The sequence below is a fragment of the Taudactylus pleione genome, unplaced genomic scaffold (assembly GCF_031769625.1).
Source record: "Taudactylus pleione unplaced genomic scaffold, aTauple2 ptg000006l, whole genome shotgun sequence".
NCBI lineage: Eukaryota > Metazoa > Chordata > Amphibia > Anura > Myobatrachidae > Taudactylus > Taudactylus pleione.
Genome location: NW_028284409.1, coordinates 28398490 through 28413097, shown reverse-complemented (window position 1 = coordinate 28413097; position 14608 = coordinate 28398490). Strand labels below are relative to the sequence as shown.

At 43.1% G+C, this 14608-nt stretch overlaps 1 protein-coding gene across 3 annotated transcripts in view; it reads left to right on the top strand.

The window, feature by feature from the left end:
• AGPAT4 (1-acylglycerol-3-phosphate O-acyltransferase 4) overlaps positions 1-14608 on the top strand; it is a 202493-nt gene that overhangs the window by 42781 nt on the left and 145104 nt on the right. The window contains exon 1 of one of the 3 annotated variants that reach the window (XM_088456768.1): positions 587-672. The exons of the other annotated variants lie outside the window; for them this stretch is intronic. The gene's annotated coding sequence lies outside the window, so the exon portion shown is untranslated. Of the gene's footprint in view, positions 1-586; positions 673-14608 lie in introns of those variants that run through there. 3 annotated transcript variants of the gene reach the window in all.

Below are 14608 nucleotides of genomic sequence, written 5' to 3'. Positions count from 1 at the left end.
ATCTGTACATTGCTTTCCAAATATTTAATAGCTTTCCTTTGTGCGGCTGTTAAATTGTGTTTGGGGGTCTTTAAATTCCATCCTTTCAATATCTTCCCTTAAACAACGTTCAAACGTCTCAATAAAACAGCCTTTTTTATGCTTGGGAAAAAAAGTCGGGTTTTTTTTGCAAAACACTTTAACATCCTCTACCGGAAATCCTATGTTTTCTTTTATTTTTTTCTTAAAATAATTTTTTAAAAAAGAGTTTAACAAACTTTTGAAGATCTATAAATACCTCAAACTTCTCTATTTTCTTTGAGGGGGCAAACTTGAGGCCCTTTTCTAGGACTTCTTGGTCATCCTTACTTAAAGTGTACTTACTTAAATGATAAATCTTTGTCTTTATCTCTATACTTTGTGTAATAATTTCCTTTTCTTTTTCTGTCCAAACATCAGGGCCACAACCTTCATGTCTCAAACATACCCTTTTTTTCTTTGATACGTTGTGGTATTTCCCTGCTCTACAACCTCTTATTTTATTTTTCCGTTTTTTCAGCTTTCCTTCCTTTGTCGTTGTGCCTTCCACAAAAAATTCTCTGTTTGGCTCATCTCTCTGGGACTGCTTCTGCAATTAACAGTTGATTCCCTCCTATTTCTTCTATGGAAAATATCCCTCTCATTTCCTCTATGGTGGGTATCACTATTTCCTCTTTGTCTGTAATGCTCTGACCTTTTTCTCATTTTTTTATCAGAATGTATCGGATGCCAATCTTGACTTTTATTCTCATATGATTTCTTCACAGTTTTTATTGCTATGCCACTTATTATTTCTTTTCGATCTTATCTGTACATGTCTTTGATCGGTGTCTTTTTTATAAGTATTTTTACCTGTATTATTACAGGCTGTTTTTTTCTCTCCAGACTTCTTTAGTCTACGCTCCAGTGCTCTGGGTCCGCTCTATAGACGACGTGCTGTTTCTATTGAGTGGGGATAAAGAAAATCTGGATTCTTTTTGTATTTAATTAAACCAGAATTATCGCAATATAGAGCTCACCTTCCAAATCAACACTTTTATCATTTCATTGATTCATAATTTCTCTGTGGTAATCATCCCGGTCTAATATCACAACCCCGCCACCCTTGTCGGCGGGTTTAATAATTATCTGTACATTGCTTTTCAAAGATTTAATAGCTTTCCTTCGTGCAGCTGTTAAATTGTGTTTGCGGGCTTTAAATTCCATCCTTTCGGAGGGAACCTCACTTCGGACTAAAAATTATTCAAAACCCACTCAGGTCTGGATTATTTTTTGAACCCGGGGTGGATGCAGGAGAAGAAACCTTGATGGTTTTTGTAGTATTGGAATGCAGCAGGTCTAATAGGAGTATTATAATTCATGAAGTGGTAATAAATATATAAACTGGCAGAAAATAAACAAGTCCAAGTTAAGTGAGGCTGAAAACAAATGTCTGGCAGAGAAACAAAGTCCAATTAATGAGGCTGGAAATAGGTGTCAGGCAGAAAAAAACAAAATTCCAATGGAGGTGTGACTGAGGAACAGAGGTCTGAAGTACTGGAGTGGGTTCTGAGTCCAGAGTGCTGGAGGGTACACAAACCATGGGGTGCGTAATGGGATATAGCATGGTAGATGCGAGTATCCAGTAACAGCCTGTGACGGAGACAGAACAGGAAACTGAGCACTGCTGGGACTGCAATAATCACACGAGCTAAGGAGCACAGAGACCTCTCACACAGCTTGCGCTGTGTATACGTTGCAATGGCAACTAGAGGGCGTGCTGAACACCCTTAAGTACCATGGGAAAGTATATGATAGGCTGCTGAGAGTAAACACAAGATGCTCCAACCTGATTGGCCCATACAGGTCACATGCCCAAAACCAAGATGGCAGCGCCCAGCAATCCCCAGTGTGGCAGCGATGCCAGTCTTACCTGTCACCACATGGCTTGTACCCCTCAGACATCCACTCGCACCTCGTGCCAACCTCCAGGCACCAGCACCCCCACCGGTAGGACTGCACCAAAGCACCCGCACAGGCAGAGACAGCGACTCACCAGGTACAACAACTCTGGTCATGACACCCACCGATTGTAACTCTTATATCAATCAAGAAAGCAATCATCATAGGAACTGGATTAAGAGTATCCCCAAAAGCCAGTTCCTGCGATTAAGGAAAAATTGTAGCACTTTAGAAACTTTTGATGATCAGGCAACTATAATTGAACAATAATTTGTGGACACGGGGTACAATAAAAAGAGGGTAAGGGCTGTATTTACTACAATCCGCATTTGTAATGCAGATTGTAGTGTGATATTACCGACTGAATTCGCATTGCAAATTCAGGCAATATCACAGGGATTTACTACAAATCCCTTGCAGGGACAGAGCTTGTGATAAAGCTCTGTCCCTGCGAATCCCCTCCGCACACTTATCACGGTATTTTCTCAAAAAATACTGTGGCAAGTGCCGAAGCATGCGCCGACCAACCGTCGCTAAGCTCCGCCCCTGGCACTAAGCCCTGCCCCCTGTGATCAGGGACCCCCCTGCAACCCCCCTCCACCCCCCGTGACCCCCCCTCCCTTAATTACACTTACCTGCAGTGATCGGTGCTCTGGTGATGTCGTCTGTGGCCCTGGTCAGCTGACATCCCATACTGCACTGGGACTCAGTCAGGTGATGACCAGGCACCAGTGCAGGCTGGGAGACCAGCTGACCAGAGGTAGGACATCACGGGAGCCCCGATCACTAGTCCCTGGACTCATGTAAGTTTTTTTTATACTATTTTTTTTTCTTTAATTTAGCAGTGAACAGCGTGTGGTCTGTTTAGACCACACAGCTGATCACTGGGGCCAGCTCCGGGCTCTGTTCTGCCCATTAGAGCAGAGCACAGTGGTGTAACTACTGCCCCCGCAGTCCCCGCGGTGGCTTGGAGGCGCTTGGGGGTGACGGGGGCAGTAGTAGTAACTACGGAGGGTGCAGGGGGTGCGGTCACACCCCCTGCACCCTCCATCTGCCAGGCACCTGCTGAGTGTTTTACCAGCGGTCGCCCGGCTCCTATTCAAACCCCCGGCGGCAGCCGGAGGACGGAGCTTCCTCCGTCTTCCGGGTCCCGCAGGGCACTATGGGAGTGAGGTAATGACGTCATTCCCATAGTGCCAAGGAGTGGACGCTGGGGACAGAGCTCAGGAGTGAGCTCCGTCTTCCGGGTCCCGCAGAGCACTATGGTGGGCTAACTACAGGTGGCTAACTACAGGGGGCTAACTACAGGTGGCTAACCACAGGCGGCTAACTACAGGGGGCTAACTACAGGGGGTTAACTACAGGCGGCTAACTACTAGAAGGGGCACTACAGGGGGATAACTACTAGAAGGGGCACTACAGGGGGCCCTGTATAATGGGCACTACTACAGGGGGCATTACTTTAATGGGCACTACTACAGGGGGCCCTGCATAATGGGCACTACTACAGGGGGCCCTGCATAATAGGCACTACTACAGGGGGCATTGCATAAGGGGCACTACTACAGGGGGCATTGCATAAGGGGACATTGCATAATGGGCACTACTACAGGGGACATTGTATAATGGGCACTACTACAGGGGACATTGCATAAGGGGCACTACTACAGGGGGCATTGCATAATGGGCACTACTACAGGGGACATTGCAAAAGGGGCACTACTACAGGGGGCATTGCATAAGGGGCACTACTACAGGGGGCATTGCATAAGGGGCACTATTATAGGGGCACTGTATAAGGGGCACTAATTTGATACACAGTTTACAGGTTATAAACTATGTTCCCGATAATCTGGTTCTATACGGACATAAAAACTGTGCAACCTGTCTTGAGCTGAGGTGACGGACTGGCAGGAGCAGAAAGGAAGGTTGGTGAAGTAGATCTGTCAGGGTGGGATGTAATGGGCATTACTGTTTGGCATAATGTGTATTTGGCATTACTATGTGCACAATGTGCTATTAGGGGCATTACTGTGTGGCATAATGTGTATGGGGCATTACTGTGTGGCATAATGTGTTGTATGTGGCATAATCTGTTGTATGTGGCATTACAGTGTGGCATAATGTGAAATAGGGGCATTACAGCATGGCATAAATTTGTTATAAGCGCTTTACTGTATGTCATTATGTGTTATATGTGGCATTATTGTGTGGGATGTGTAAGGGGCATTGCTGTGTGGCATAATGTGTTCTAAGGGGCACTCCGGTGTGGCATAATGTGTTGTAAGGGGCATTCCGGTGTGGCACACTGTGTTATAAGTGGCATTACTTAGTGTGTCATAATGTGTAAGGCACGTTGCTGTATCATGTAACCACACACCTTAAACGTAGTCTTTGGGTGTGTTTCATCTTTGGGCGGGGGGGCGCCTGAAACTTTTTTGGCATGGGGGAGCAAAATTTATAGTTACGCCACTGGTAGAGCAGGAGTCCGGTAACTGGGGGAGACCCGGGATAACGCCACCTGGAGATTATTATCACAGGACTTTCCCCGGTATTTTTTCATAATTTATTTTTAGTACCTTTGGCCAGATCACATTTCCCATTACAATTATGGGAAATGCGATCTGCTTGCTAAAAATAAGTGATAATTAGGGCTTGGAGTAGAATTTTACGAATTCTACTCCAATTGCCATGTAGTAACTTTAGGTGATACTAAAATAGTGTGAAAAGGGTGTGAAAACACCCCTTTTCACTTTATTTTAGTAAAAATAATGTTAATAAATAGAGCCCTTAGAGAGATCAGAGGTGAAATTAGAGACACACCACGATTAGAAATATTAGAAGGAAATAAACAAAATAATAATAAAAACAGAGAATTTTGGGGTAAGCTTTATAACCAAGTACACCTCAAAACACAAGCAATTAGAATGAATCATTAAAAAATATTGGAAGAGATTTGAGAGGGACTCTTTACTTCTAGAATTTATTAAGGAAATTCCCAGATTCATCTATAGGAGAGCTGATCATTTGAAAAATATACTAGTAAAGAGTGCCTTACCTAGAGATAGAATAACTACACGGGTATTATCTAAGGGTTTCTATAGATGTGGGTCATGCACTATGTGTAGAAATTGTACCACACAAAAAAAGATCACAGAATACACATCTAACACTACTAAAAATACGTACCCTATTAAAGATTGTATAACCTTAGCATTCCCGCTAGGCTGTTTCAGCAAGGAGATGCGCTACACCCTATTTCTGAAGGGCAGAAAACACCCTGCCCTCCTGTGTGGCGCCCCGCTGAAACAGCCTGCAGGTTCTATCCTCTACCCATGGGTAATCCACTTTTGCAAGGCAGATATTAGTATTTGCAGAAACACAACAGCAGAGATGATATTCACTGTGTCAGCATAGGTGTGCAAGGCAGATATTTGTATTTGCAGAAACATAACAGCAGAAATGATGTTCACTGTGTAGGTTTGGTAGTAACAATAATTAAAGTTCCACAAGAACGTAGTAGACTGGAAACAGACACCGCTGGGCATATGCAGAGCAGGAGACCAGAACAATGTTGCACATGGAACGGACTAGGCAGCTATACTGAGGTAAGCTATCACCAGCAGGGAATGCTGGGACTGCCTGCAATTTAACAGGAAGAGGAACCAATGCAAGCCATCCTCCTTGATTGCAATTGCAGCTGAACACACACGCTGAGAGCTTGATTACAGACTGGCTGCAGCTGAATGCCTCCACAATACTGACAGCTTCCCTGCTGCCTTGCAACAGCCAGGGCTAGAAATTGCTAAGGCTGTCAGAAATCCTGGCAACGGATCTTAACAATTGGGTTGTCACTGGGAGGTGGCTACTCAGGTGCACAGAGATGCACTGTCAGATTGGCATGTTATGGGAGTGTTGTGGACAGTGGCAGCATCTAGCATTATATGTCCTGGGCTGCAGCTCAGGTCAGAACTACTCCAGACTTTATTAGTATTTTTTGCCCTTGTACAGAAAATCCAGACAAGGAGGAAAAGAATAAACAATCATGCGCACAAAACCCAGCTTCTAGGAAGCCAGGTAACGCTGGCATACTAGCAACAGAACTTGCTTCTCTTTCTGCTAATAGCTATAGGAACTGATTACCAGGAGAAATTGGTGAAACCAGTGCCAGTACATGGACTGGGGTCTTACTAGGGGTTGTGAATATTACTGTGGCAGCCCTACAGCCCATAGGTAAATCCGCCACTGGTCATGGTCATGGTGCAAAAATAGTTACAAACTGAGGCACTTAATTGCTTACATTGGAGGCCATTCTGTTGCAGAGATTCTGCTTTTAGCATGGGGCAGGTACAAGTTTTGATGGTGTGTTTGATGGTAGCATCTAAGATGCACCAAGTGGGATTGCTGCATCTAAAGATGCACAAAGTGGGTGTCCCAGTCCTTGCACTTTCAGATGCATGCTTATACACCATGGGAAGGGCTTTTACTAGCATTAGCTTAAAGTTGCAGACGTGACTACCGTAAAGATGCTAAAGCCATCTCAGCAGCATGCAACTCTGAATTAGCCCTGTCCATTTTCCTATCAGATTCCAGGTGTAATTCTATTCTGGACCATCTAATGATTTAAATGTGGTATTTTTTTTTTTCTTTTTGTGGATATACTTCTTAGGATATTAATGATTTTTGTCTCAATCTATCATAAAATGGTCCATAAACAACTGTATACTTTGAGCAAAAAACAATTTAAAGTAAAAGCTGTTTTGTGAGAGGATTAGTACAGCTTTATAAAATCAACAGGGCGGTTGTGGGTGTAGATAAGGTAGGGCCGCAACTAGGGGGGAGCTGAGGGGTCATGTGCCATGCGCCATCCTCCAACGGCCACACACTTTTCTGTGCCGGAGGTCTGCAGATAGAGGACATTGAATATCGGCGGAAGATCCCGCCCTCCCTCCTGCTGTCGGAAGTTAGGGTAAGCGCACGGGGGGGCGGAGAGTCAGTGAGAGGGGCGGCAGTGCTGCATTGGGCGCACTGCCGTCTAGCTACGGTGCTGGATAAGGGATTCTGAAACCAAGGCAAAATTAATGGCACTCAGTCTCTGTTTATAAAATCTTCATCTCACTTCCCAGAGATGACTTTTGATCTGTAGGGCCCCTTAGCAGATGGTGCCATGGCTCATGGTCCTTACCTCCATATACTGACTTGGGGAGCCTCTTAAATTTGGTATGTGGGGGAACAAAAAAAAATTATGTAAATCAGGACAAAAGCGTTGAGAAACATATTGGAGCTATGGAGGGGTATTCAATATGAAACGTTAACTTCACTGTCGAAGTTAACGTTTCATAGCGGAGTTTTTTCTGCATTAAAGTCTGGTGCACACTCCCGTTTATCCCCGTATTCAATATAAAATTAACGAAAACGGGAAACTCCGAAGTTGGATTTGCGTAAAGTTACGAATTTTTTCTTAAAATAATTGTAAGACCCCCCTAAAGTTGTAAAAACATGGGGGAACACTATGGGTACCCCCGTTTTAGCCTTTAATTGAAAGTCGGGGATTTAAATAGCCGCAGCAGGTGTTTTTTTCCCGACATTGAAGATGTGATGCAGAAGAGCACTTAGGTTATTTTTTTCGTTTTTTTAAGTGGTCCCATCAAATTTGGGGTACATGAAAATGGGTACTAGCATATTTTGGTGTCCCTAAAGTAATTTTTAAAAAAATCTGCATTTGTGCACCTGCCGCTATAATTCTATTCTAGAAAACATCTGCTGCATACTTGCAGAATAGCCCTGAACGTATTTCCCTATTGTTTAACAATTTTTTCCCATTTTTTTTTTTTACTCCCCAATTTTTTAATTAATTTTTTGGGGTGTCCCTATATTTTTTTTTTAACTTTTTTTGACACCGTTCTTTTTTAAATGTCATTCTCAGAGGTGCAGGCTATTTTTTTTAAGCCTGCACCCCTAAACCCGAATTCTGCACTTTTTTTCGACACCTATTCAATGGTGAAAAGTTATCCCCGTTTTTTATCAAAGACTTGTCAAAACTGCGATAAGTCTTTGAAATTGAATAGGGTGTAAAGGTAAAACCTGTGATAATGACGTCATACCTCCGATATTACCGCAAAAACGATGTTATCGCACCCATATTGAATACCCCTTATAGTGTTTTGCAAACTGATCTGGACTGCAAAAAATTAATGTAATTAAAGTCTTAATTATTGAGTAACCCGAATAAGTTTCATATTCCCTGTGTGCTGAAGATTTAGGTCATGGTTGCCACTGCTGATAATGTTTGACTAAGTCAGTGCAAAATGGCTCCCTTGCTTGTTTATTGACATGCACATTTCTTGCTTGTATTCTAAACTTTTGTTCTAATCTGTTTTTCAGTTTTTGTATATATTTCTTAAGTTTATTTATGTTGTATATTTGAAAATAAACAAAAAAACCTTCTTGCTAGTCCTGCAATCAACTCTTCTTTACTTCATTAATAACCAAATCTTTCTTGATGGTGTTCTCTTGTCTTTTGTACTTGGCTTTAATAAATAATGTTGGCTAGAATTCATCAGCTCAGTGGACTGAGGATAAAGTGCTCCTGGGTGAAAAGCTATTTTCTCTGACAAATACTTAGTATTGAATTATGTGCATATGAACACATCATTTAAAAAATATATACAATTACATACAGTAATCATATTGATTGAATTTATAATAAAGCTACTATTTTAGAGTACAGTACACTCTCCTTAAGAAATAAAATAATGCACTTTTTATCATTTATTTTGTAATGTTATTCTTCAGAATTAGAAAAGAAAAAAAATTACATTTGACCTAAATGTGTTGATGTATTAAAAAAAATTATAAGCCTGCTTGGCATCAACTTTCACCTCACCAGTATAGGCAGTATGTTAAAATGTTGTAATTTACAGTTGTTGAATGTAGCCAGGAGGGTTGGTTATGCACTCTATATTCATCATTATGTTTCATATGATATTTTAGGGCAGATGTATGAAGCTCCGGGAAGTGATAAAGTGGAGAGAGATAAACGACCAACTCTCATTTTTCAAACACATCCTGTAACATGACAGTTGGGAGCTGATTGGCTGGTCATTTATCACTCTGCACTTTATCACTTTCCAGAGCTTCATATATCTGCCTATCACTTGAGGGCATGGAGAGATGTAGTCAACTAGCAGATCCCCTAGAAGTTGTTCTGACATTTAGGGGTCTATTTACTAAGCAGTGTTAGGAGACAGAGTGAAAAGTAATAAGAAAGTGATAAGGCACCAGCCAATCAGCTCCCAACTGTAATTTTTCAAACACAGCCAGTGAGATGGCAGTTAGGAGCTGATTGGCTGGCACCTTATCACTTTTCACTCTGTCTCCTAACACTGCTTAGTAAATAGACCCCTTAGTCTAACTTAGCAGGTCGCATACCGCTAGCAGTTGGCCATCTTGTGCCTTAAGAGCCAGACAGTTCATAGACTGTTTCTCTGAGAAAAAAAATGCTAAAGGTTAACTTAGGGGCAGAGTCCAGGGTGTCCATCTCCTAAGACAATTATTCACTTTTGTTATGTTTCAACCCCAAAGACCATTAATAATATCAGGAGGACTTAACACAAAGTGCTAAGTCTGTTGCAGCTTCCTGTTACTGTATTGCCACTTTCAATTGTGTCTGTCGCATACCTCTGCATGAGTCTACCCTTCTCCCCCTCCCATACTCTGTGCATATTATAGCCCATGGCTTTGCAGTTGGCTAATTTGTTGCGTACTTCGCATTCATATGCATCACAGTGCGCATGCGTGAAGACACCACTGTGACCGCAATGCGATCAAGCAGACCATTCAGAGTGATAGACAGGCAGTGAGCGTCTGGGGGTGGAGGGGGGGGGTGGATGGATAAATGCAGGCATGCCTGACCGTTTGAACACCGTTGTATGGGCGTGCATAAATTAGCCAGTTCAGTTGCATACACAGTATTACTCACTGCGTGCAAAGAGGTTAGCAATTTCTAAGTAAGGTCAGGGCTGCTGTAATTCTGCGTGAGGGGCCGATGGTACTCGATGTTACTGATGTTTATGGAGGTTTGCAAGACATTACGGATAGCAGTAGTGGGAGGCAGTGCGCGTCTCTATGCTGGCAGATTTTCGCAGCAGACCTGCGTGCGATTACGGAGCTGCGATCGCAATAGCGATCCATCATGAATCAGGCCCACAGATCAGTAGGCCCTGAGACGGTCTTGCATTGAGGGCTACAGATATTACCAGCCTTCTTACAGGCCCTAGATAATTCCTGTTCTGGCAAGAACAGTTATATTTTATATGTACAGTATGTGGGGTGTGTACCTCTGCATCTGCATTACTGGACCATCCATCCATGGAAGTGGAGCAGTACTGGAGTTAACATAGAAAACTGGGAAATATATCTAGGTAATACACTTTTATGGTGCAAAATATTGCATATTAGCACTTAAACAGTTTACTCAAGTAGCAATTTAGCAATAATGCTGATTTTTGATGACTGCTTTTAAAATGTCAATTTTCAAAGACAAATCCTGGCATGTTGGGATTGAAATTGCAGAGTGTGATGATCATCCCACTGCTTCACTCTCTTGCAGAGATCAGCCTAACAGTGCTCAGAGGACAACTACATTCTCCTCCTTGCACTTTGTTAGAGGTGTATGCCCCCTCACAAAGACCTCTGCCGGATTTATTTATTTTTTTTAACAGCACTCCTGTTAATTTTATTATGTATAGATGTAAATTCATATGTTAATTAAGCAATGTTAGTAGTTCTCTAGCAAAGTAGGTGACTTTATGACTTAAGGGGAGATGTATCAAGCTTTCGAGAGAGATAAAGTGGAGAAGTTGCCCACAGCAACCAATCAGCATATGTCAGTTCATAGATTGTGCTAGATCACACCGAACACGATTTTAACATTGGCAAGGCACACCATCAAAAAACACACACATGGAAAAAAACCAAACATAGGTCCCCATGGGGGAAAAAAAAGAAACCTTAGCCACCAAAGTAAAAAAATCGAAGACTTTGTATCCCACAGAAAATTCAGTTCAATTCAATTCAGCTTTATTTGGCCAAGTATACATACATACATACATACATACATACATACATACATACATACATAAATATACATGGAATTAGATCCGGGTTAACACATCCCATGGAACACACAACAACAAAAACAATCAATCATGCCACAACAACAGCCCCCCCCCCCCTCAATTATTTAACACTTTAATAGCCTGCGGAAAAAACTGTTCAAATGTCTGGAAGTTCTCGTCCGTTGTGACCTATACCGCCTACCCGAAGGTAACTTTTGAAACAAGTGGCAACCTGGATGAGCATCGTCTGCCGCAATATTACCAGCTCGCCTATTTATCCTGGCTAAGTATAGATCTTGAAGGGGCGGGAGACCAATACCAATGATTCTTTCCGCCGCCCTAACCACCCTCTACAGTCTGTTCTTCTCCTGCTCTGTAATAGAACTGTACCAGACAATGATTGATGTGCAAAGAAGAGACTGAATTATTGTTGAATAAAAAAAGAACTAACAGTTCTTGTGGCAGATTAAACTTCCTAAGCTGGCGCAAAAAATACAGCCTCTTCTGAGCCTTCCCTACGATGGAGTCCACATTTGTTCCCCACTTTAGATCCTGTGAAATCACTGACCCCAAGAACCTAAAGGACTCAACCACAGCCACCACCGTATCGTTAATAACAACAGGAGACATTTCAGTCGGCCGCCTCCTGAAATCCACTATCATTTCCACCGTTTTCTGTGGATTTAACTCCAAGTTATTCTCCCCACACCAGTTGGCCAGCCGTTCGACCACTCCCCTATAAGCAGACTCATCACCCTCCTTAATAAGACCTATGATGGTAGTGTCGTCAGCAAATTTCAATAATCGCACAGAAGGCTCACTAGAAGTGCAATCATTTGTGTACAATGAAAAAAGCAGTGGTGAAAGAACACATCCTTGAGGAGTCCCTGTACTAATTATTCGACCACCAGATGTAAGCCTACCCCACCTCACCTGTTGCTTCCTATTCTCTAAGAAATTAATAATCCAGCAACATATCGAACCAGGAACCCCCAAACCAACCAGCTTTGGGTAAAGTTTTCCTGGAACAATTGTGTTGAACGCTGAACTGAAGTCAACAAATAAGACCCTAGCATATGTTCCCGGCAAGTCAAGATGTTGCAGGATAAAATGCAACCCTAAATTGACTGCATCCTCCAACGACCTATTTGCCCTATAGGCAAACTGCATAGGGTCCAAGAGGGGGCCTACAATATCCTTTATATAATTCAAAACTAATCGCTCAAATACTTTCATGACCACAAAAGTCAAAGCGACTGGTCTATAATCATTAAGACCCTTGACAGGGGATTTCTTAGGCACTGGAATAATCGTAGCACACTTAAACACAGATGGTAACTACACACAGTTCCAAAGATGTATTAAAAATCCCTGTAAAAACAGGGGCCAACTGTTCAGCACAAATCTTCAGGCTAGATGGTGACACACCATCTGGGCCAGGTGCTTTCCTGGTCCTCAGCCTTCTGAACTGTTTAGCCACTTCATTCTCCTCCACCCTCAGAACAGGTGAACTACCTGTGCTCAGTCACGTAGAAATACCAATGGACCCACCTATTTGATCTCGATCAGGAATAAAGACAGGCATCAAATCCCGCTTTTCAAACCTACAGTAAAAATTATTTTATTCCTCTATCAAATCCTGACTCATAGCAGAATTAGGAGATGACTTCTTGTAATTAGTAATATCTTGCAGGCCTCTCCACATCGACACAGGATCATTAGCTAAAAATTGTACTTTCAGCTTTTCTGCAAAACGCCTTTTTGCCACCCTGATCTCCCTAGTCAGAGTGTTCCTGGCCTGCTTGTACAGGACTCTATCCCCACCTCTGTAAGCCTCCTCTTTGGCACGACGAAGCTGCCTGAGTTTACCAGTAAACCAAGGTTTATCATTATTAAATGTGTGAAAGGTCTTAGTTGGAATACACAAATCCTCGCAAAATAAAAAATAAAACTCAATTATTGCCCCAGTCCCCCAACAAAAGACTTGGCTGACCCAGGGGCGTATCTATAATGGGTGCACACCCTGCACCCATATTATTTAAAACTTACCTCTCCAAGGTCTGGTCTCTCAACGCTGCTCAAAACACGGCCATCTTTCCAGCGTTTTGCGCATGCACTGTGAGGAAATCGCCGGGAAACTGGTAGCTACTCCATTTCTCCAGCGATATGCACAGTAGACTCTGTGCACACTCTAGTGCCCAGAGTCTACTGATGATGCGGTGGCCGGGCAGATGCCTTATTCGGATGCCCGCCGTCGAGGTGAGAGGAGAGAGCCCCTGATGGGCAATACACACGAGCCCCCTCCTCTCTTAAGACGCCCTTGGCCTGACCTGATGGTAACAGAGATAGGAGCTCCCAGTCGTTCCTGTCCCTCAGCCATTGGTGGCACCGGCACCCAGCAGTCAGTGGTGTGTAGCCTCAGTCACACTCAATCACTTATTGCACAGTGCAGAGACAGAGCAGTGAATGTGGGCAGGACGGCGACATGGTGAGCATGACCTATGCTGTCATACCGCCACGTCTCATAGGTTGCGGCCTGGGCAATGTCTGAGCTTCATGGGAGAGTCCAGCGATGCCCGGGCTCGAAGTTAAACCGGCAGTGGCTACGCACTGGCGGGGATCTCTGATGGCACATTTGCTATATTCAACTGCTCCATTTTCTCTCCCAAATGTTTGATACATCTTCCCCTTAGTGAGACATGTTTTAAGCCTACATAATATTTGCTGCACTTCTTTTGCAGTCTCAAGCAGAAACTATACTGTAATTTTTTTAGTGAAACATGAAATATGTTTTAAAGATAAACGTGTACAAGCAATGTAAGACATGTCTCTATCTTGCTAGTCTACAATGCGACAGGGAGGGGTAATACTAAAGATGATGACTTGCAGCATGAGCAGAAAGAGGACATTCACCATTGTTATTACTTTTCCTTGCAGTTTGATAAAGTGGGAAGTTCTCTTAACCACTTAAGTGATGCTTTTCTCTGGCAAAACTGGGCACAAATTTCTGGGTCTGCAGGAGAGTCTGGGGAGATCCGTTCTGCATATTTGCAGTCGCACCTTATCAGCTGAAGCACAGTTGGCTGTTTTCGCATTCCATGCGACCATGTCAGTTAAGTGGTTAATTGTGTTCATAACAATAATATTCCATATACAGTACAAAGAGTAGCTTAACTATCATCCCAATGAGAGGAAAAACTATAGATCAGGGGGGAAGTTCTGAGTACCCAGAAACCCCCTCTGACAGATTGAAGTGCAGGAACCATGTTCTTAAGCCCCGCCCCCTCACATCAAATTGCTGTGATTCGCGGGTCAATATGGAGGAGCCGGAGCCAGTATGACGCGCTTTCATTAGAATCAAGTCATTTGGCCCTCCCGATTGACCCGCGAATCGCTGCAATTTCCAATGAGGGGGTGGGGCTTAAGAACATGCTACCAGCCTGCTAGGTCCTGTCCAGGTCAGATGTGCTGCAAGGTAAGTTTTTTTGTGTATATGTGACATAGGTGTGAGTACATGTAAGGTATGTGTG